The sequence below is a fragment of the Quercus lobata genome, chromosome 6 (genome assembly GCF_001633185.2).
Source record: "Quercus lobata isolate SW786 chromosome 6, ValleyOak3.0 Primary Assembly, whole genome shotgun sequence".
Taxonomy (NCBI): domain Eukaryota; kingdom Viridiplantae; phylum Streptophyta; class Magnoliopsida; order Fagales; family Fagaceae; genus Quercus; species Quercus lobata.
Genome location: NC_044909.1, coordinates 28,508,906 through 28,531,401, shown reverse-complemented (window position 1 = coordinate 28,531,401; position 22,496 = coordinate 28,508,906). Strand labels below are relative to the sequence as shown.

Here is a 22,496-nt window from a genome sequence, read left to right as displayed (position 1 = left end):
AACACCATAATTAAAAACCAATTTTTATCAACATAATATTGGAATCATAGAAAAAAAGAAAGTGCTAGGTCAAAGGTGTAGTATTTCTAAAATCAATTATTGTACCTACAAGTACCAAAACCTCTCACATTATCATCACATACACAATATATAAATCAAAATGCAAATTGAATCTAAAAGAAAAAATAAATTTAAAGAGGAAAAAGAAAAGTTTCTCAATGTCAAAATCCTTTATTATTTCTCATGTGTGAACTTCATATCATTTGCTTAGTGGTGGGTCAATCTTTAAGAATGAAGATCAATAAAATTACGCCTCTTGCTTCCCATAGCACGCATATCAAGGTGGTTGCACACTTGCCGCTCGAAATAGTAACAATCATTTGTGAATAGTAAAAAAAAAATTTAGCCATAAAAGAAAAAGAAAATTTCTCCATCACAAATACTTAACTTGTTCGTCATAAGATATGTATATGAAAAATATGTAAAGGAAGAAAATAAAGTATTCAATGGTGTTGAGGGAGGGAAATATTAAGGAAGAGGAAGAGGCCTTTTATGTTTTGGTAATTAAAAAGTGTATATATATCTGGTAAGTTGAATAGTTAATGCGATTTTTTTTTTTTTTTGAAAGAAGAAAAAAACCCCGTCGAATCTAATGTGGTAGCATAATAGTAGGTTTGAATAAAGGCCTTTTGGGCTACCATATAGGTTTATGGAAAACTTTGAGACTTTTCATATTCATTATTAATTTTTTTACCAAAAATTTTTTTTGAGAGAAAATAATTTCTTTTATAAATGAGAATTAGATTTTCTATTCTATATTTTTTATATTCATTTTCAATATTTTTCTAAAAAAATCATTGTAAAAATAAATATATACATATAAATAAATAAATAAGTACATAGTTATTTTATAACCTACCATTTATATCTATTTTTTTAATTTTTTGTTTTGTAATTTTGTTTGTGAAAAGTAATTAATGGACATTGAAAGCAATAAAAAAGATGACTTGTCTTTGTTTTATGTCTTTAGAAAGAGACGTATGTCATTACTGTGTGCATCTTCCAATTTGGAAATCTAATTTTTATATTATATAATATAATAGATAAATAGATAGATAGTTATTCATAAATAATGACTATTCCTTTTAATAAAAAAAAAAACTAAACTACATTTTAGCTAAATTACAGTTGACTAAACATTTTGCTAAGTGTTTGGGGTTAAAGGGATAGGGGTTGGGGTAGTTGTTAGTAGGAGCATTTCTAACCAATATCCAATAAGGAAAAAAAAGGGAAAAAAATCAGATTACATATTTTTGTTTTTTATTAAATACACGTTTAAAGGCATTTTTTTGCTAAATATTTGGTTTTTGGAAAAAAAAAAAAATTGTTTCAAAGCTTCCATCACAACTTATTTAGTTATGTAACTTTTTTTTAAAATTTTATTTTATAGAAAGTCAAGTTCCAACATGAAACTTGATTTTTTTTCTAAAATCAAGTTCTATACAATTTAGTGGAACTTGAGTTTAAGAAAATGAGTTCCACACTTGCTATATATCACTGAGGCTGTGTTTGTTTCATGTAAGTGATTTTCCGGAAAATACTTATTTTCGGGAAATGCTATTTTCCGGAAAGAAAAATATTTTTAAGTGTTTGATTGCATTTTAGAAAATGTTATGAAAAATATTTTCTAGTGTTTGGTTATATTGTTGAAAATGCTATTTTCTTACAAATTTTTCACATGGCAATTCAACCCACGATAGCAAACTCTGGCAATCAAAAGCCACAACCACCAAAACACCACCACCACACCATCGCGACAACAACAAAAATCAAAATCACAGAGAGAGAGAGATCAGTGGGTCGAAGGCGAGATCGCGCGGAGGCGAGATCGAAGGCGAGATAGAGCAGCGCGTTGCGATCGGCGTGGTGCTGCGATCGACGAGACCGGTGCGACTGGTGCGTGCGATCGTCGGATTGGAGCTCGAGGTTCGCCGGCGATCATCAGACTGGACTGGAGCTCGGGGTTCACCCTCTTCTTCCTCTCTCTCTCTCTCTCTCTCTCTCTCTCTGGAATTCATTTGAAGTGAAAATAGCAACAGAAATGAATTTCCTTGGTCAAAGGGTATTTTTTACAGTCAACTGAAATTGATTTCCAGAAAATTCTATTTTCCGGACCAACCAAACACCCGCATTTACGGAAAAACATTTTCGGAAGTGATTTTCACCCAAAACAAACACAAGAATTGCATATATAAAACTTAATTTTGGAAAAGTCCGAGTTTGGAAAAAGGCTATTAAAATAAGTTGCAAAAGAAGATGTGCATGAATTCGAGGGAATGTTTCTTGGCTTTCGCACTCAATTTAAAGTCAACTTAGTCATTGGGCATGTGTTCAGGTCATTATTCTCTCAGAAATCTCCCAAAAATTGCACTTTAATCAATATTATACTGGTTACTTGATGCCCTTAAATTCAACTTTCTTTGTTTACTGTAATGTGCTTGTTCAATGTAGGCTTAAATGAAGTGTTTGCTTTGGTCCTTTATATGACGAGGCCAAACAAAAAACTGACATGTTATCACTCCGTAAGGACTAAAAGTGGTAACTTTAAGCTTTTTTAGGGACTAAAATTGCAGTAATACTAGGACCACAACTAAAGCCACAACTTGTCAACGGGGCAAGTTGAGTGGTGGAATTGTGGATCCACCACTCATAACTTGCCACATGGACAAATTGTGACAAAAGTTGTTGTCCTAGCATTTTTGCTAAAATTGAGCACTTTAAGTTTTTTTGGGGACTAAAATTGCTCACAGGTTAAAGTTTAGGATCAGCAGTGTATTTTGGACTTCTATGTATTATTTGGTCTTCATTGATTCTTATTTATGCTTTACAATATTTGGATGCATCCATGTACTATCTTTAAACGATTTCTTGTTACAAGTTATGCCATCAGTGTTTTTTCTTTGTAATTTTCCAGTGAGCATGTGCTCTCTTCCACTAATAAATTCAAAATTTGTGCATAGTTTGAGCATAGGAAGAAATGCTAGTTCCAGTTGAGAGAAAAAAAAATGAAATCTTTTGTTGGAACACATAAAATGTTTCTGTTTTCATAGAAACTGACAAGGAACCAAGTGAATTCTGATTTCGCAGATTTGAATATTGATTTTAAATTATAATGTCATCATTTGTATTCGTCGTGTTCAGTTACTCGAGTAGTTGTAACTTGTAAGTCTAATCATCTGAGAGAATCTGGAAATTTCCAGTGTTTAGCAAATGTAACAAGTAGCATTAGTTTTAATTCACCACTGCTTTTGAATTGTTAATTCTATCTAGTACAACTTTCTATGCTTTGCCGGTCTTGATGACTTGTGGTTAGATTTTTCAATGTACTGTTTTTTCTTTGTGTGAATCTAGTGTAGATTTTTCAGCAACATATCAAACTTGGACAGCCACCGACCCTTTGGATCTTTTCCAAGCTCAAATTACTAAGGCAGAATCAAACCCTAAGGTATAGCCTTTTTTATGCTTCCTTTCTATTTTTAGTTTCTTTTTCTTTCCATGTTCATATTTTTTTTTCTTCCTCCACACACCCCCCCCCCCCCCGGCCCCCACCCCCCAAAAAAAAAATTCTGGAATTTTTGTACTAATTTAAAAGGACTGGTTGGAATGAATTTTCCTTTGTGGCCCAAAACCTTTTTTATTTTTTGATAACTTGTCCCAATCCCAAACCAGAGTTCTTGCAGTAGTTGGCAACTTGGCATAACCTTTTACATGCTGAAATATTGTTTGCTGGATATGTAAGGTGCATTATCCGAGATTCTGAGTACATGAAAGATACGCACATATAGAACAGATTTGGCACATGAAAGCAGTTTTTCTATGGTTTTAACTTATATCTGGTTTGAAGATTAATCTAGGGAAATCTGAGTGCCAGGGCCTGAAGTTGTGGTCGGTTTTTTGAGGTGTAAGGTAGCTCACTTGCCCATGACTTATTTGGGTCTATCTCTAGGCTCCACTTTTACAGCAAAAGCTGATTGGCCTGGTGTTCTAGAGAAAATGGAGAGGCACTTGGCTGGTTGGAAGAGCATGTAGCTTTCTAATGGTGGACAGCCCACATTGATTAAGAGTACTTTATCTAGCTTGCCTACTTACTATCTATCTCTGTTCCCAATCCCAATGAGTATTGTGCGGCTCATGGAGAAGTCACAGCGGGATTTTTTTTTTAGAAGGTTGTGAGACGGGATGGAATGAATAGGATATGTTGGAAAGTGTCTTCTGGAGGTATTTTAGAAGTTAATCCTATTATAAGGTGTTGCATTCTATAGCTAAATCGGCTTTTCCTTGGAAGCTTTTGTGGAAACCTAAAGTTCCAAACAAGTTTAGTTTTTCTATGGACTATGGCGTGGGGAAAAAAAATTAACCATTGATGATGAGGTGCCCAATCATTGTGGTCATTGGTGTTGCATGTGCAAAAAGGATGGGGAGTCCACAGATCATTTACTATTACATTGTCCTGTAGCTAGGGAGTCGTAGAATATGTCACTCTTGCTCTTTGGGGTACATTTTTTTATGCCTAGTGGTGTTAAAGGGGCTTCTTGCTTGTTGGAGTATGATCCCTCATTGCCTCATGTGGGGTATGTGGCAGGATAGGAATACTCGGACCTTTGAAGGGTGTGAAAGATCAATTCAGGATTTGAAGCTTGCGCTCTTCTAGACTTTGTTTAGAGTGGACAAATGCATCAGAAGTTTTTACTTTTTCTTCTTTGCTTGATTTGCTTGATAGTTGTAATTTTCATGTGTCATAGTTTTGTATGTTCGCTGGGTTCTTAGCACACTGCCTGTGCTTTGTTTCTTTGTACTCTTTCATTTTTTTTTTTAATGAAGCATTATTACTTATATAAAAAGAAAGTATACATAGTATTATTTGTTTTATTTACTTAGCCAAAAAGAATTATTTGTTTTATATGGCAGTATTAAGAAACTATGCGATGTGTTGCTTGTATTTTGTGGTTCTTGGAAGTTCGGGAAGCTGTTATGAGTGTTTGAATATAGAAGATTTTAATGAATCAGATATGTGGACATATCAGTGACTGTGGGCATGTCCGCTTGCTTGCATCAGTCGACATCTTTTGCAAGTTCTTGTCCCATGTCATGCATGCAAATTTTTTTTCCTCCCGCAAGAGGTGCAACAAGTAAAATTTCTGGATTTGAATTTACCTATACTGCTATTTAAGGGGCTAATCATATTTGGATTGGATTTTTTTTTTGGTTCCCAAATACCCCTACACCTGGACAAAATTAGAGGACAATCAAGTAAAATTATATTTCTAACTTTTAAACAACCCACTACTAAATAACTTCACATCCACTAAACCACTACAACTAAAATTCAAATTTGCTACAAACACTCCTATCAAAATCTGGCAACCAACTATCCTCTTCTTCTTCATTTTTTCTTTTTTCTTTTTCAAAAAAAAAAATCTCTTTTGCGGGATCTCCTCTTTTTTTTCCCTCTCCTAAACATTAAGTTGCTTTTTAAAAAAAGCCTTACATCTTTTTATGGGGGAAAAACCCCTTATTCTTATCCCTTTCTTTATATTTATTATCCTTATCCCATCATTAAAAAAAATTCTTTTTTGCAACATCTTTCGTTTTTTTCCTCTCCTTCACGTTAATTAGGTATTAATAAAAAAAAAAGAAAAAAGAAAAGAAAAACTCTTACCTTTTTTTTTTTTTTTCTTGCTTATCTTTATCCAAAAAATACTCCATTAGGAAAACTCTCCATGTGTTCCTTACAATAACTTCCTACTAAATATTACTAACAGCCTAGTAACAGTGGTCACTAACTACAACAAACTTCTCCTAAATTCAAGAACCAAATTTTGCTATTGAAATTTTAATAAAAAAATAATTGAAGCATGGTATTTTTTGTTCGGGTAATTTTACAGTACCCTCCCTTTTTTTGGGGGGTACGGTACCCGCTAGTAGGCAACCTGCTATATCAGATTACCAAAACATCATATTTGATGGTACCATCCTCTTCTTCTACTTTTTTTCTTTTTTAAAAAAAAAATCTCTTTTGCAGGATCTCCCCTTTTTTTCCCTCTCCTACACGTTAAGTTGCTTTTTATAAAAAGCCTTCTTTTTATGGGGGAAAAACCCCTTACTCTTATCTCTTTTTTTAATAATTATTATCCTTATCCCATCATTAAAAATAATTCTTTTTTGCAACATCTTTTTTTTTTCCACATCTTTTTTTTTCCCCTCTCCTTCACATTAATTTCATTTTTAAAAAAGAAAGAAAAGAAAAGAAAAACTCTTACTTTTTTTTTTTGCTTATCCTTATCCAAAAAAAAACTCCATCTCGAAAACTCTCCACGTGTTCCTTACAATAACTCCCTACTAAATATTACTAACAACCCAGTAACAGTGGTCACTAACTACAACAAACTTCTCCTCAATTCAAGCACCGAATTTTGCTATTGAAATTTTAATAAAAAATAATTGAAACGTAGTATTTTTTGTTCGGGTAATTCAATAGTACCCTCCCTTTTTTTTGGGAGTACAGTACCCACTAGTAGGCAACCTGCTATATCAGGTTAACAAAACATCACATTTGATGGTACCATCCTCTTCTTCTTCTTTCTTTCATTTAAAAAAAAAAAAAAAAAAAAAACTCTTTTGCAGGATCTCCACTTTTTTTCGCTCTCCTACACGTTAAGTTGCTTTCTAAAAAAAGCCATACTTCTTTCTACGGGGGAAAAACCCCTTACTCTTATCCCCTTTTTTTATAATAATTATCCTTATCCCATCATTAAAAAAAAAATTCTTTTTTGCAAGTTCTTTTTTCTTTTCCTCTCCTTCATGTTAATTTGGTTTTTTTTTTTTTTTTTTTTTTTAAACTCTTACTTTTTTTTTTTTTGCTTATCCTTCTCCAAAAAAAACTCCTAGAAGAAAACTATCCACGTGTTCCTTACAATAACTTCCTACTAAATATTACTAACAGTCCAGTAACAGTGGTCACTAACTACTACAAACTTCTCCTAAATTCAAGCACCGAATTTTGCTATTGAAATTTTAATAAAAAAATAATTGAAGCGTGGTATTTTTTGTTCGGGCAATTCTACAGTACCCTTCCCTTTTTTTGGGAATACAGTACCTACTAGTAAGTAACCTGCTATATCAAGTTATCAAAACATCACATTTGATGGTACCATCCACTTCATCTTCTTTTTTTATTTTTTTTATTTTTTTTTTAAAATCACTTTTGCAGGATCTCCTCTTTTTTTCCCTCTCCTACACGTTAAGTTGATTTTTAAAAAAAGCCTTACTTCTTTTTTTGGGGGAAAAACGCCTTATTCTCAACGCTTTTTTTATAATTATTATCCTTATCCCATCATTAAAAAAAAAAAATTCTTTTTTGCAAGATCTTTTTTTTTTCTCTCCTTCACGTTAATTTGGTTAAAAAAAAAAAAAAAAACTCTTACTTTTTTTTTTTTTGCATGTCCTTATCCAAAAAAAAACTCCATCTGGAAAACTCTCCATATGTTCCTTTCAATAACTTCCTATTAAATATTACTAACAGCCTAGTAACAATTGTCACTAATTACAACAAACTTCTCCTAAATTCAAGTATCGAATTTTGCTATTGAAATTTTAATAAAAAATAATTGAAGCGTGGTATCTTTTGTTCGGGTAATTCTACAGTACCCTCCCTTTTTTTGGGGGTATGGTACCCACTAGTAGACAACTTGCTATATCAGGTTACCAAAACATCACATTTGATGGTACCATCCTCTCCTTCTTTCTTTCTTTCTTTCTTTTTTTTAAAAAAAAATCTCTTTTGCAGGATCTCCTCTTTTTTTCCCTCTCCTACACGTTAAGTTGCTTTTTTAAAAAAGCCATACTTCTTTTTATGGGGGGAAAAACACCTTACTCTTATCCCATTTTTTTTTTTTTTATAATTATTATCCTTATCCCATCATTAAAAAAAAATCTTTTTTGCAAGATCTTTTTTTTTTTCCTCTCCTTCATGTTAATTTGGTTTTAAAAAAAAAATTCTTACTTTTTTTTTTTTTACTTATCCTTATCCCAAAAAAATTGCAGGAGGAAAAGTCTCCACGTGTTCCTTACAATAAATTCCTACTAAATATTACTAACGGCCCAATAACAGTGGTCACTAACTACAACAAACTTCTCCTAAATTCAAGCACCGAATTTTGCTATTGAAATTTTAATAAAAAAAATAATTGAAGCGTAGTATTTTTTGTTAGGGTAATTCTACAGTACCCTCCCCTTTTTTTAGTGATACGGTATCTACTAGTAAGTAACCTGCTATATTAGGTTACCAAAACATCATATTTGATGGTACCATCCTCTTCTTCTTCTTTTTTCTTTTTTGTTTTTTTTAAAAAAAAAAAAAATCTCTTTTGTAGGATCTCCTCTTTTTTTCCCTCTCCTACACGTTAAGTTGCTTTTTAAAAAAAGCTTTACTTCTTTTTTTGGGGGAAAAATACCTTATTCTTATCCCTTTTTTTATAATTATTATCCTTATCCCATCATTAAAAAAAATTCTTTTTTGCAAGATCTTTTTTTTTACCACTTCTTCACATTAATTTGGTTTTAAAAAAATAAAAAAGCTCTTACATTTTTTTTTTTTTACATATCCTTATTAAAAAAAAAAAAAACTCCATCTGGAAAACTCTCCACATGTTCCTTACAAAAACTTCCTACTAAATATTACTAACAGCACAATAACAATGGTCACTAACTACAACAAACTTCTCCTAAATTCAAGCACCGAATTTTGCAATAGAAATTTTAATAAAAAAATAAATGAAGAGTTGAATTTTTTGTTCGGATAATTCCACAGTACCCTCCTGTTTTTTTGGAGGTACAGTACCCACTAGAAGGCAACCTGCTACATCAAGTTACCAAAACATCACATTTGATGGTACCATCCTTTTCCTCTTCTTTCTTTCTTTCTTTTTTTTTTAAAAAAAAAATCTCTTATGCAAAATCTCCTTTTTTTTTTTTTCCCTCTCCTACAAGTTAAGTTGCTTTTTAAAAAAAGCTTTACTTCTTTTTTTGGGGGAAAAACACCTTATTCTTATCCCTTTTTTTATAATTATTATCCTTATCCCATCATTAAAAAAAATTTTTTTTGCAAGATCTTTTTTTTTTACCACTCCTTCACGTTAATTTGGTTTTAAAAAAATAAAAAAACTCTTACATTTTTTTTTTTTATCCTTATTTCCATCTGGAAAACTCTCTACGTGTTCCTTACAAAAACTTCCTACTAAATATTACTAACAGCACAGTAACAATGGTCACTAACTACAACAAACTTCTCCTAAATTCAAGCACCGAATTTTGCAATAGAAATTTTAATAAAAAAAGAAATGAAGAGTTGAATTTTTTGTTCGGATAATTCCACAGTACCCTCCCATTTTTTTGGAGGTACGGTACCCACTAGAAGGTAACCTGCTATATCAAGTTACCAAAACATCACATTTGATGGTACCATCCTCTTCCTCTTCTTTCTTTCTTTCTTTTTTTTTAAAAAAAAATCTCTTATGCAAAATCTCTTTTTTTTTTTTTTTCCCTCTCCTACACGTTAAGTTGCTTTTTAAAAAAAGCCTTACTTCTTTTTATGGGGGAAAAACCCCTTACTCTTATCGCCTTTTTTTTATAATTATTATCCTTATCCCATCATTAAAAAAAAAATTCTTTTTTGCAACTTGTTTTTTTCTTCCTCTCCTTCATGTTAATTTTGTTTTTTTTTTTTTTTCAAAAAAAACTCTTACTTTTTTTTTTTTTTTTTTGCTTATCCTTATCCAAAAAAAAACTCTATCTAGAAAACTCTCCACGTGTTCCTTACAATAACTTCCCACTAAATATTACTAACAACGTAGTAACAGTGGTCACTAACTACAACAAACTTCTCCTAAATTCAAGCACCGAATTTTCAATTGAAATTTTTATAAAAAAATAATGGAAGTGTGGTATTTTTTGTTCGGGTAATTCTATAGTACCCTCCCTTTTTTGTGGGGGTGCAGTACCCACTAGTAGGCAATCTGCTATATCAGGTTACCAAAACATCACATTTGATGGTACCATCCTCTTCTTCTTCCTTTTTTCTTTTTCTTTTAAAAAAAAAAAAAAAATCTCTTTTGCAAGGTCTCCTCTTTTTTTCCCTCTCCGACACATTAAGTTGCTTTTTAAAAAAAGCCTTACTTCCTTTTATGGCGGAAAAACCCCTTACTCTTATCCCATTTTTTATAATTATTATCCTTATCCCATCATTAAAAAAAATTCTTTTTTGCAACATCTTTTTTTTATCCTCTTCTTCACATTAATTTCGTTTAAAAAAAAAAAAAAACAAACTCTTACTTCTTTTTTTGCTTATTCTTATCCAAAAAAATCCCTATTAGGAAAACTCTCCACGTGTTCTTACAATAATTTCTTACTAAATATTACTAACATCCCTGTAACAATGGTCACTAACTACAACAAACTTCTCCTAAATTCAATCATCGAATTTTGCTATTGAAATTTAAATTAAAAAAATAATTGAAGCATAGTATTTTTTGTTCAGGTAATTCTAGAGTATCGTCCCTTTTTTTGGGGTACGGTACCTACTAGTAGGCAACCTGCTATATCAGGTTACCAAAACATCACATTTGGTGGTACCATCCTCTTCTTCTTCTTCTTCTTCTTCTTCTTTTTTTTTTTAAATAATCTTTTTTCCTGGATCTCCTCTTTTTTTCCCTCTCCTACACGTTAAGTTGTTTTTTTTAAAAAGCCTTACTTCTTTTTATGGGGGAAAAACCCCTTACTCTTATCCCCTTTTTTATAATTATTATCCTCAACCCATCACTAAAAAAAATTCTTTTTTGCAAGATCTTTCTTTTTTCCTCTCCTTCATGTTCAGGTAATTCTACAGTACCCACCTTTTTGTTTAGGAGTACGGTACTCACTAGTAGGCAATCTACTATATCAAGCTACCAAAACATCACATTTGATGGTTCCATCATCTTTTTCTTCCTTTTTTCTTTTCTTTTTTCAAAAAAAAAAAAAAATCTCTTTTGCAGGATCTCCTATTTTTTACCCTCTCCTACACGATAAGTTGCTTTTTAAAAAAAGCCTTACTTCTTTTTATGGAAGAAAAGCCCCTTATTCTTATCCCTTTTTTTTTATAATTATTATCCTTATTCATCATTAAAAAAAATTCTTTTTTGCAACATCTTTTTTTTCCCTCTCCTTCACGTTAATTTCATTTAAAAAAAAAGAAAAGAAAAGAAACACTCTTACTTTTTTTTTTGCTTATCCTTATCCAGAAAAAACTCCATCAGGAAAACTCTCCACGTGTTCATTACAATAACTTCCTACTAAATATTACTAACATCCCAATAATAGTGGTCACTAACTACAACAAACTTCTCCTAAATTCAAGCACCGAATTTTGCTATTGAAATTTTAATAAAAAAATAATTTGAAGCGTAGTATTTTTTGTTCGGGTAATTCTACAGTACCCTCCTCTTTTTTTGGGGATACAGTATCCACTAGTAAGTAACCTGCTATATTAGGTTACCAAAACATCACATTTGATGGTACCATCCTCTTCTTCTTCTTCTTCTTTTTTTTTTTTTTTTTTTAAATCTCTTTTGCAAGATCACATCTTTTTTTCCTCTCCTACACGTTAAGTTGCTTTTTAAAAAAAGCCTTACATCATTTTTTGGGGGAAAAACGCCTTATTCTTATCCCCTTTTTTATAATTATTATCCTTATCCCATCATTAAAAAAAATTCTTTTTTGCAAGATCTTTTTTTTATCCACTCCTTCACGTTAATTTGGTTTTTATTTTTATTTTTTTGCATATCCTTATTCAAATAAAACTCCATCTAGAAAACTATCCATGTGTTCCTTACAGTAACTTCCTACTAAATATTACTAATAGCCCAGTAACAGTGATCACTAACTACAACAAACTTCTCCTAAATTCAAGCACCGAATTTTACAATAGAAATTTTAATAAAAAAAATAATTGAAGAGTGGTATTTTTTGTTCGGATAATTCTACAGTACCCTCCCTTTTTTTTTAGGGGTACGGTACCCACTAAAAGGCAACCTGCTATATCCGGTTACCAAAACATCACATTTGATGGTACCATCCACTTCCTCTTCTTTCTTTCTTTCTTTTTTTTTTTTAAAAAAAAATCACTTTTGCAAAATATCCTCTTTTTTTCCCTCTCCTACACGTTAAGTTGCTTTTAAAAAAGCCATACTTCTTTTTATGGGGGAAAAACCCCTTACTCATATCCCCATTTTTTTTATAATTATTATCCTTCTCCCATCATATAAAAAAAAAAATTTCTTTTTTGCAACTTCTTTTTTTTTTTCCCCTCCATGTTAATTTGGTTTTAAAAAAAAAAAAAAAAAACTCTTACTCTTTTTTTTGCTTATCCTTATCCAAAAAAAAACTCTATCTTGAAAACTTGTCACGTGTTCCTTACAATTACTTCCTACTAAATATTACTAACATCTCAGTAACAGTGGTCACAAACTACAACAAACTTCTCCAAAATTCAAGCACCGAATTTGCAATTGAAATTTTTATAAAAAAATAATTAAAGCGTGGTATTTTTTGTTCGGGTAATTCTATAATACCCACCCTTTTTTATGGGGATACAGTACCCACTAATAGGCAATCTGCTATAACAGGTTACCAAAACATCACATTTGATGGTACCATCCTCTTCTTCTTCCTTTTTTTTTTTTTTTAAAAAAAAAAAAAAAAAAAATCTCTTTTGCAAGGTCTCCTCTTTTTTTGCCCCTCCTACACGTTAAGTTGCTTTTTTTAAAAAGCCTTACTTCTTTTTATGGCGGAAAAACCCTTCCTTCTTATCCCTTTTTTTATAATTATTATCCTAATCCCATCATAAAAAATAATAATTTTTTGCAACATCTTTTTTTTCCTCTTCTTCACGTTAATTTCGTTTAAAAAAAAAAAAAAACTCTTACTTTATATTTTGCTTATCCTTATCCAAAAAAAAACTCCATCAGGAAAACTCTCCACGTGTTCGTACAATAACTTTCTACTAAATATTACTAACATCCCTGTAACAATGGTCACTAATTACAACAAACTTCTCCTAAATTCAATCATCGAATTTTGCTATTAAATTTTAATAAAAAAAGAATTGAAGCGTGGTATTTTTTGTTCGAGTAATTCTACAGTACCCTCCCTTGTTTTGGGGGTACGGTATCCACTAGTAGGCAACCTGCTATATCAGGTTACCAAAACATCACATTTGGTGGTACCATCCTCTTCTTCATCATTTTTTCTTTTTCTTTTTTTTTAAAAAAAAACAATCTCTTTTGCAAGATATCTTCTTTTTTTCCCTCTCCTACACGTTAAGTTGTTTTTTTAAAAAAGCCTTACATCTTTTTCTGGGGAAAAACCCCTTACTCTTATCCCCATTTTTTATAATTATTATCCTTATCCGATCATTAAAAAAAATTCTTTTCTGCAAGATCTTTTTTTTTTGTCCTCTCCTTCATGTTAATTTGGTTTTTAAAAAAATGGAAAAGAAGAAAAAGTCTTTTTATTTTTTTTGTGCTTATCCTTATCCAAAAAAAACTCTATCGGGAAAACTCTCCACTTGTTCCTTACAATAACTTCCTACTAAATATAACTAACAACCTTGTAACAGCGGTCACTAACTACAACAAACTTCTCCGAAATTCAAGCACAGAATTTTGCAATTTAAATTTTAATAAAAACATAATTGAAGCATGGTATTTTTTGTCCGGGTAATTCTACCATACCCTCCCATTTTTTTGGGGATACAGTACGCACTAGTAGGCAACTTGCTATATCAGGTTACCAAAACATCGCATTTGATGGTACCATTCTTTTCTTCTTTTTTCTTTTCTTTTTCTTTCTAAAAAATCACTTTTCTAGGATCTCCTTTTTTTTTTCCCTCTCCTACACGTTAAGTTGCTTTTTATAAAAAGAATTACTTCTTTTTATGGTGGATAAACCCCTCACTCATATCCCTTTTTTTTATAATTATAATCGTTATCCCATCGTTAAAAAAAATTCTTTTTGGCAACATTTTTTTTTTCCACTCCCTCACGTTAATTTTTTTTTTTTTTTAAAAGAAAAGCTCTTTCTGTTTTTTTTCACCTTATCCTTATCAAAAAAACTAAATCAGGAAAACTCTCCACGTGTTCCTTACAATAACTTCCTACTGAATATTACTAACAGCCCAGTAATAGTGATCACCAACTACAAAAAACCTCTCCTAAATTCAAGCACCAAATTTTGCTATTGAAATTTTAATAAAAAAATAATTGAAGCGTGGTATTTTTTGTTCGGGTAATTCTACAGTACCCTCCCTTTTTTGTGAGGGTACGGTACCCACTAGTAGCCAACATGCTACATCAGGTTACCAAAACATCACATTTGATGGTACCATCCTTTTCTTCTTCTTTTTTTCTTTTTTTTTTTTTTTTTAAAAGAAGATCTCTTTTGCAAGATCTCCTCCTTTTTTTCCTCACCTACACGTTAACTTGCTTTTTAAAAAAAGCCATACTTCTTTTTTCTGGGGGAAAAACCCTTGCTCTTATCCCTTTTTTTTCTAATTATTATCCTTATCCCATCATTAAAAAAAATCTTTTTTTGCAAGATCTTTTTTTTTTCCTCTCCTTCATGTTAATTTGGTTTAAAAAAAAAAAATTTCTTACTTTTTTTTTTTTTTTTTTTTGCTTACCTTATCCAAAAAAAACTCCATCAGGAAAACTCTCCACGTGTTCCTTACAATAACTTCCTACTAAATATTACTAACATCCAAGTAACAGTGGTCACTACCTACAATAAGCTTCTCCTAAATTCAAGCACCGAATTATGCAATTTAAGTTTTAATAAAAAAAAACAATTGAAGCGTGGTATTTTTTGTTCGGGTAATTCTACAGTACCCACCTTTTTTTTGGGGGTACGGTACTGACTAGTAGGCAACCTGCTATATCAAGTTACCAAAACATCACATTTGATGGTACCATCCTCTTCTTCTTCTTTTTTTCTTTAAAAAAAAAAAAAAAAATCTATTTTGCAGGTTCTCCCTTTTTTTTCCCTCTCCTACACGTTAAGTTGCTTTTTGAAAAAAGCCTTACTTCTTTTTATGGGGGAAAAACCCCTAACTCTTATCCCTTTTTTTTATAATTATTATCCTTATCCCATAATTAAAAAAAATTCTTTTTTGCAACATCTCTTTTTTTCCTCTCCTTCACGTTAATTTTGTTCTAAAAACAAAAGAATAACTCTTACTTTTTTTTTTTTTGGCTTATCCTTATCCAAAAAAAACTCCATCAGGAAAACTCTCCACGTGTTCCTTACAATAACTTCCTACTAAATATTACTAACATCCAAGTAACAGTGGTCACTACCTACAATAAGCTTCTCCTAAATTCAAGCACCGAATTATGCAATTTAAGTTTTAATAAAAAAAAACAATTGAAGCGTGGTATTTTTTGTTCGGGTAATTCTACAGTACCCACCTTTTTTTTGGGGGTACGGTACTGACTAGTAGGCAACCTGCTATATCAAGTTACCAAAACATCACATTTGATGGTACCATCCTCTTCTTCTTCTTTTTTTCTTTAAAAAAAAAAAAAAAAATCTATTTTGCAGGTTCTCCCTTTTTTTTCCCTCTCCTACACGTTAAGTTGCTTTTTGAAAAAAGCCTTACTTCTTTTTATGGGGGAAAAACCCCTAACTCTTATCCCTTTTTTTTATAATTATTATCCTTATCCCATAATTAAAAAAAATTCTTTTTTGCAACATCTCTTTTTTTCCTCTCCTTCACGTTAATTTTGTTCTAAAAACAAAAGAATAACTCTTACTTTTTTTTTTTTTGGCTTATCCTTATCCAAAAAAAACTCCATCAGGAAAACTCTCCACGTGTTCCTTACAATAACTTCCTACTAAATATTACTAACAACCCAGTAACAGTGGTCACTAACTACAACAAACTTCTCCTAAATTCAAGCACCGAATTTTGCTATTTAAATTTTAATAAAAAAACAATTGAAGCGTGGTATTTTTTGTTCGGGTAATTCTACTGCAGCCTCCATATTTTTTGGGGGTACGGCACCCACTAGTAGGCAACCTGTTATATAAGGTTACCAAAACATCACATTTGACGGTACCATCCTCTTCTTCTTCATTTTTTCTTTTTTTCTTAAAAAAAAAAAAAATCTATTTTGTAGGTTCTCCTTTTTTTTTCCCTCTCCTACACGTTAAGTTGCTTTTTTTAAAAAGCCTTACTTCTTTTTATGTGGAAAAACCCCTTACTCTTACCCCTTTCTTTTATAATTATTATCCTTATCCCATCATTAAAAAAAATTCTTTTTTGCAACATCTTTTTTTTTCCTCTCCTTCACGTTAATTTCATTCCAAAAAAAAAAAAGAATAACTCTTACTTTTTTTATTTTGCTTATCCTTATCCAAAAAAAACTCCATCAAGAAAAATCTCCACGTGTTCCTTACAATAACTTCCTACTAAATATTACTAACAAGTAACAACCCAGTAACAATGGTCACTAACTACAACAAACTTCTCCTAAATTCAAGCACCAAATTTTGCTATTGAAATTTTAATAAAAAAATAATTGAGACATGGTGTTTTTTATTTGGGTAATTCTACGGTACCTTCCATTTTTTTTTTTTGGATACGGTACCCACTAATAGGCAACCTGCTATATCAAGTTTCCAAAACATCACATTTGTCGATACCATCCTCTTCTTCTTCTTTCTTTCTTTTTTCTATTTTTTGAAAAAAAAATCTCTTTTGCAGGATCTCCACTATTTTTCCCTCTCCTACACGTTAAGTTTCTTTTTAAAAATGGCCTTACTTCTTTTTACGGGGGAAAAACCCCTTACTCTTATCCCCTTTTTTTATAATTATTATCCTTATCCCGTCATTAAAAAAAATTCTTTTTTACAAGATCTTTTTTTTCCTCTCCTTCATATTAATTTGGTTTTTAAAAAAATAAAAACAAAATAAAATAAAATAACTCTTACTTTTTTTTAATTTTTAATCTTATCCTTATCCAGAAAAAACTCTATTACGAAAACTCTCCACGTGTTCCTTACAATAACTTCCTACTAAATATTACTAACAGCCTAGTAACAGTGGTCACTAACTACCACAAACTTCTACTAAATTCAAGTACCGAATTTTGCTATTTAAATTTTAATACAAAAATAATTGAAGCGTGGTATTTTTTGTTCGGGTAATTCAACGGTACCCTCCATTTTTTTTGGGGTACGGTACCCACTAGTTAGCAACCTGCTATATCAGGTTACCAAAACATCACATTTGATGGTACCATCCTCTTCTTCTTCTTTTTTTCTTTTTTTTTTTTTTTTTAAAAAAAAATCTCTTTTGCGGGATCTTCTTTTTTTCTTTATGGGGGAAAAACCCCTTACTCTTATCCCTTTTTTTTTATAATTATTAGCCTTATCCCATCATTAAAAAAAATTCTTTTTTGCAACATCTTTTTTTTTTCCTCTCTATCACGTTAATTTCGTTTAAAAAAACAAAGAAAAGAAAAACTCTTACTTTTTTTTTATTGGTTTATCCTTATCCAAAAAAAAAAAAACTCCATCAAGAAAACTCTCCACGTGTTCCTTACAATAACTTCCTACTAAATATTACTAACTGCCCAGTAATAGTGATCACCAACTACAACAAACTTCTCCTAAATTCATGCACTGAATTTTGCTATTGAAATTTTAATAAAAAAAGAATTGAAACGTGGTATTTTTTGTTCGGGTAATTCCACAATACCCTCCCTTTTTTTTGAGGGTGCAGTACCCACTAGTAGGCAACCTACTACATCAGGTTACCAAAACATCACATTTGATGGTACCATCCTCTTGTTCTTTTTTTCTTTTTCTTTTTTTAAATTCTCTTTTGTAGGATGTCCTCTTTTTTTCTCTCTTCTACACGTTAAGTTGCTTTTTAAAAAAAGCCTTACCTCTTGTTATGGGGGCAAAACCCCTTACTCTTATCCCTTTTTTTTTTTTTTATAATTATTATCCTTATCCCATCATTAAAAAAAATTCATTTTTGCAGCATCTTTTTTTTTCCTCTCCTTCACGTTAATTTCGTTCTAAAAAAATAAATGAATAAATATTACTTTTTTTTTTTTTGCTTATCCTTATCCAAAAAAAAGGCTATCAGGAAAACTCTCCACATGTTCCTTACAATAACTTCCTACTAAATATTAGTAACAATCCAGTAGCAGTGGTTACTAACTACAACAAACTTCTCCTAAATTCAAGAACCGAATTTTGCTATTGAAATTTTAATAAAAAAAATAATTGAAACATGGTATTTTTTATTCGGGTAATTCTACGGTACCCTCCATTTTTTTTTGGGGTGTGGTACTCACTAATAGGCAATCTGCTATATCAAGTTTCCAAAACATCACATTTGTTGGTACCTCTTCTTCTTCTTCTTCTCTTCTTCTTCTTCTTTTAAAAAAAAAAAAAAAACTCTCTTTTGCAGGATCTCCTCTTTTTTTCCCTCCCCTACACGTTAAGTTGCTTTTTAAAAAAGGCCTTACTTCTTTTTACCGGGGAAAAACCCCTTACTCTTATCCCCCTTTTTTTATAATTATTATCCTTATCCCATCATTAAAAATAATTCTTTTTTACAAGATCTTTTTTTTTCCTCTCCTTCATGTTAATTTGGTTTTAAAAAGATAAAAATAAAATTAAAATGAAAAAAAAAAAAAAAAAAAAAACTCTTACTTTGTTTTTTGCTTTTCCATATCCAAAAAAAACTCTACCAGGAAAACTCTCCGCGTGTTCCTTACAATAACTTTCTACTAAATATTACTAACAGCCCAGTAATAGTGGTCACTAACTACAACAAACTTCTCCTAAATTCAGGCACCCAATTTCATTTTTTAAATTTTAATAAAAAAATAATTGAAGTGTGGTATTTTTTGTTCGGGTAATTCTACAGTACCTTCCCTTTTTTTTTTTTAGGTACGGTACCCACTGGTAGGCAACCTGCTATATCAGTTTACCAAAACATTGCATTTGATGGTATCATCCTCTTCTTCTTCTTTTTTTCTTTTTTCTTTAAAAAAAAACCCTTTTGTAGGATCTCCTTTTTTTTTTCCCTCTGCTACACGTTAAGTTGCTTTTTAAAAAAATACTTACTTCTTTTTATGGGGGAAAAACTCGTTACTCTTTCCCTTTTTTTTATAATTATTTTCGTTATCCCATCATTAAAAAAAATTATTTTTTGCAACATCTTTTTCTTCCTCTCCTTCACATTAATTTTTTTTTTTTTTAAATGTGAAGAAAATAAAAACTCTTACTTTTTTTTTTTTCTTACCTGCTATATCAGATTACAAAGACATCACATTTGATGGTACCATCCTCTTCTTCTTCTTTTTTTCTTTTTTTTTTTAAAAAATCTCTTTTGCAGGATTTCCTCCTTTTTATTCCTCTCCTAAACGTTAAGTTGCTTTTTAGAAAAAGCCTTAGTTCTTTTGATGGGGGAAAAACCCCTTACTCTTATCCCTTTTTTTATAATTATTATCCTTATCCCATCATTAAAAATAATTCTTTTTTGCAACATCTTTTTTTTTTTCCTCTCCATCACATTAATTTCGTTTAAAAAAAATAAAGAAAAGAAAAACTCTTCCTTTTTTTTTTTTGCTTATCCTAATCCAAAAAACAAACTCTATCAGGAAAACTCTTCACGTGTTCCTTACAATAACTTCCTACTAAATATTACTTAATAGTGGTCACCAACTACAACAAACTTCTCCTAAATTCAAGCACCGAATTTTGCTATTGAAATTTTAATTAAAAAAAAAAATTGAAGCGTGGTATTTTTTGTTCGGGTAATTCTACAATACCCTCCTTTGTTTTTGGGGGTACAGTACCCACTAGTAGGCAACCTGCTATATCAGGTTACCAAAACATCACATTTGATGGTACCATCCTCTTGTTCTTTTTTTTTTTTTTTTAATTCTCTTTTGCAAGATGTCCTCTTTTTTTCCCTCTTCTACACATTATGTTGCTTTTTAAAAAAGCCTTACTTCTTTTTATGGGGGAAAAACCTCTTACTCTTATCCCTTTTTTTTATAATTATTATCCTTATCCCATCATTAAAAAAAATAAAATTTTGCAACATCTTTTTTTTCCTCACCTTCACGTTAATTTCGTTCTAAAAAAAAAAATGAATAACTCTTACTTTTTTTTTGTTGCTTATCCTTATCCAAAAAAAACTCCATCAGGGAAACTCTCCACATGTTCCTTACAATAACTTCCTACTAAATATTACTAACAACCCAGTAACAGTGGTCACTAACTACAACAAACTTCTCCTAAATTCGAGCACCGAATTTTGCTATTGAAATTTTAATAAAAAAAATAATTGAAACATAGTATTTTTTATTCGGGTAATTCTACGGTACCCTCCCTTTTTTTTGGGGGTGCGGTACCCACTAATAGGCAATCTGCTATATCAGATTTCCAAAACATCACATTTGTTGGTACCATCCTCTTCTTCTTCTTCTTTTCTTTTTTTAAAAAATAAAAAATAAAAAAAATATCTTTTGCAGGATCTCCTCTTTTTTTCCCTCCCTTACACGTTATGTTGCTTTTTGAAAAAGGCCTTACTTCTTTTTACGGGGGGAAAAACTCCTTACTCTTATGCCCCTTTTTTTATAATTATTATACTTATCCCATCATTAAAAAAAATTCTTTTTTACAAGATTTCTTTTTTCCTCTCCTTGATGTTAATTTGGTTTAAAAAAAAATAAAATTTAACTGTAAATTAAAAAAAAAAAAAATCTTCCTTTTTTTTTTTTGCTTATCTTTATCCAAAAAAACTCTACCAGGAAAACTCTCCACGTGTTCCTTACAATAACTTCCTACTAAATATTACTAATAGCCCAGTAACAGTGGTCACTAACTACAATAAACTTCTCCTAAATTCAAGCACCGGATTTTGTTTTCTAAATTTTAATAAAAAAATAATTGAAGTGTGGTATTCTTTGTTCGGGTAATTCTACAATACGTTCCCTTTTTTTTAGGGTACGGTACCCACTGGTAGGCAACCTGCCATGTCAGGTTACCAAAACATCGCATTTGATGGTACCATCCTCTTCTTCTTCTTTTTATCTTTTTTTTTTTTTTTTTAAAATTCTTTGTAGGATTTTTTTTTTTTCCCTCTCATACACATTAAGTTGCTTTTTAAAAAAAGACTTACTTCTTTTTATGGGGGAAAAACCCGTTACTCTTATCCCTTTTTTTTTTATAATTATTATCCTTATCCCATCATTAAAAAAAAAAATTTCTTTTTTGCGACATCTTTTTTTTTCCTCTTCTTCACGTTGATATCGTTTTTTTTTTTTTTTAAAAAAAAAGAAGAAAAGAAAAACTCTTACTTTTTTTTTTTTTTGCTTATCCTTATCCAAACAAAACTCCATCAGTAAAACTCTCCACGTGTTCCTTAAAATAACTTCCTGCTAAATATTACTAACAACCCAGTAATAGTGGTCACTAACTACAACAAACTTCTCCTAAACTCAAGCACCGAATTTTGCTATTGAAATTTTAATAAAAAAATAATTGAAGCGTAATATTTTTTGTTCGGGTAATTCTACAATACCCTCCCTTTTTTTGGGGGGTACAGTCCCCACTAGTAGGCAACCTGCTATATTAGGTTACCAAGACATTTTATTTGATGGTACCATCCTTTTCTTCTTCTTCTTCTTCTTTTAAAAAAAAAAAATCTCTTTTGCAGGATCTCCTTTTTTTTTTTTTCTTCCTCTCCTACACGTTAAGTTGCCTTTTAGAAAAAGCCTTAGTTCTTTTTGTGGGGGAAAAACCCCTTACTCTTATCCCTTTTTTTTTAATTATTATCCTTATCCTATCATTAAAAAAAAAATTCTTTTTTGCAAGATCTTTTTTTTTCCTCTCCTGCACGTTAATTTGGTTTAAAAAAAAAAAAAAAAAATACTCCATCAAGAAAACTCTCCACTTGTTCCTCACAATAACTTCCTACTAAATATTACTAACAGCCCAGTAACAGTGGTCACTAACTACTACAAACTTCTCTTAAATTCAAGTACCGAATTTTGCTATTGAAATTTTAATAAAAAAAATTATTGAAGCGTGGTATTTTTTGTTCGAGTAATTCTACAATGCCCTCCCTTTTTTTTCAGGTACGGTACCTACTAGTGGGCAACCTGCTATATCAAGTTACCAAAACATCACATTTGATGGTACCATCTTCACATTGTGTAGTACTAACATCATTTGTGATTGTACTTTTGTCACATTTGATGGTTCCTTTATTTTTTCTCACATTTGATGGTACCACCCTCACATTATGCATTATCAAAATCACATGTAACTGTACTTTTGTCACATTCGGTGGTTTTTTTATTTTTTTTCCTCAC

General features: G+C 30.8%; 1 long non-coding RNA gene across 1 annotated transcript in view; it reads left to right on the top strand.

Annotated features, from left to right (window-relative positions):
- Positions 1-3,439: 3,439 nt before the first annotated feature.
- The window catches only part of LOC115949658, a 38,325-nt gene continuing 19,268 nt past the window's right edge, over positions 3,440-22,496 (top strand). The window contains exon 1 of the long non-coding RNA XR_004083036.1: positions 3,440-3,505. This is a non-coding gene — a long non-coding RNA (uncharacterized LOC115949658). The remainder of the gene's footprint in view (positions 3,506-22,496) is intronic.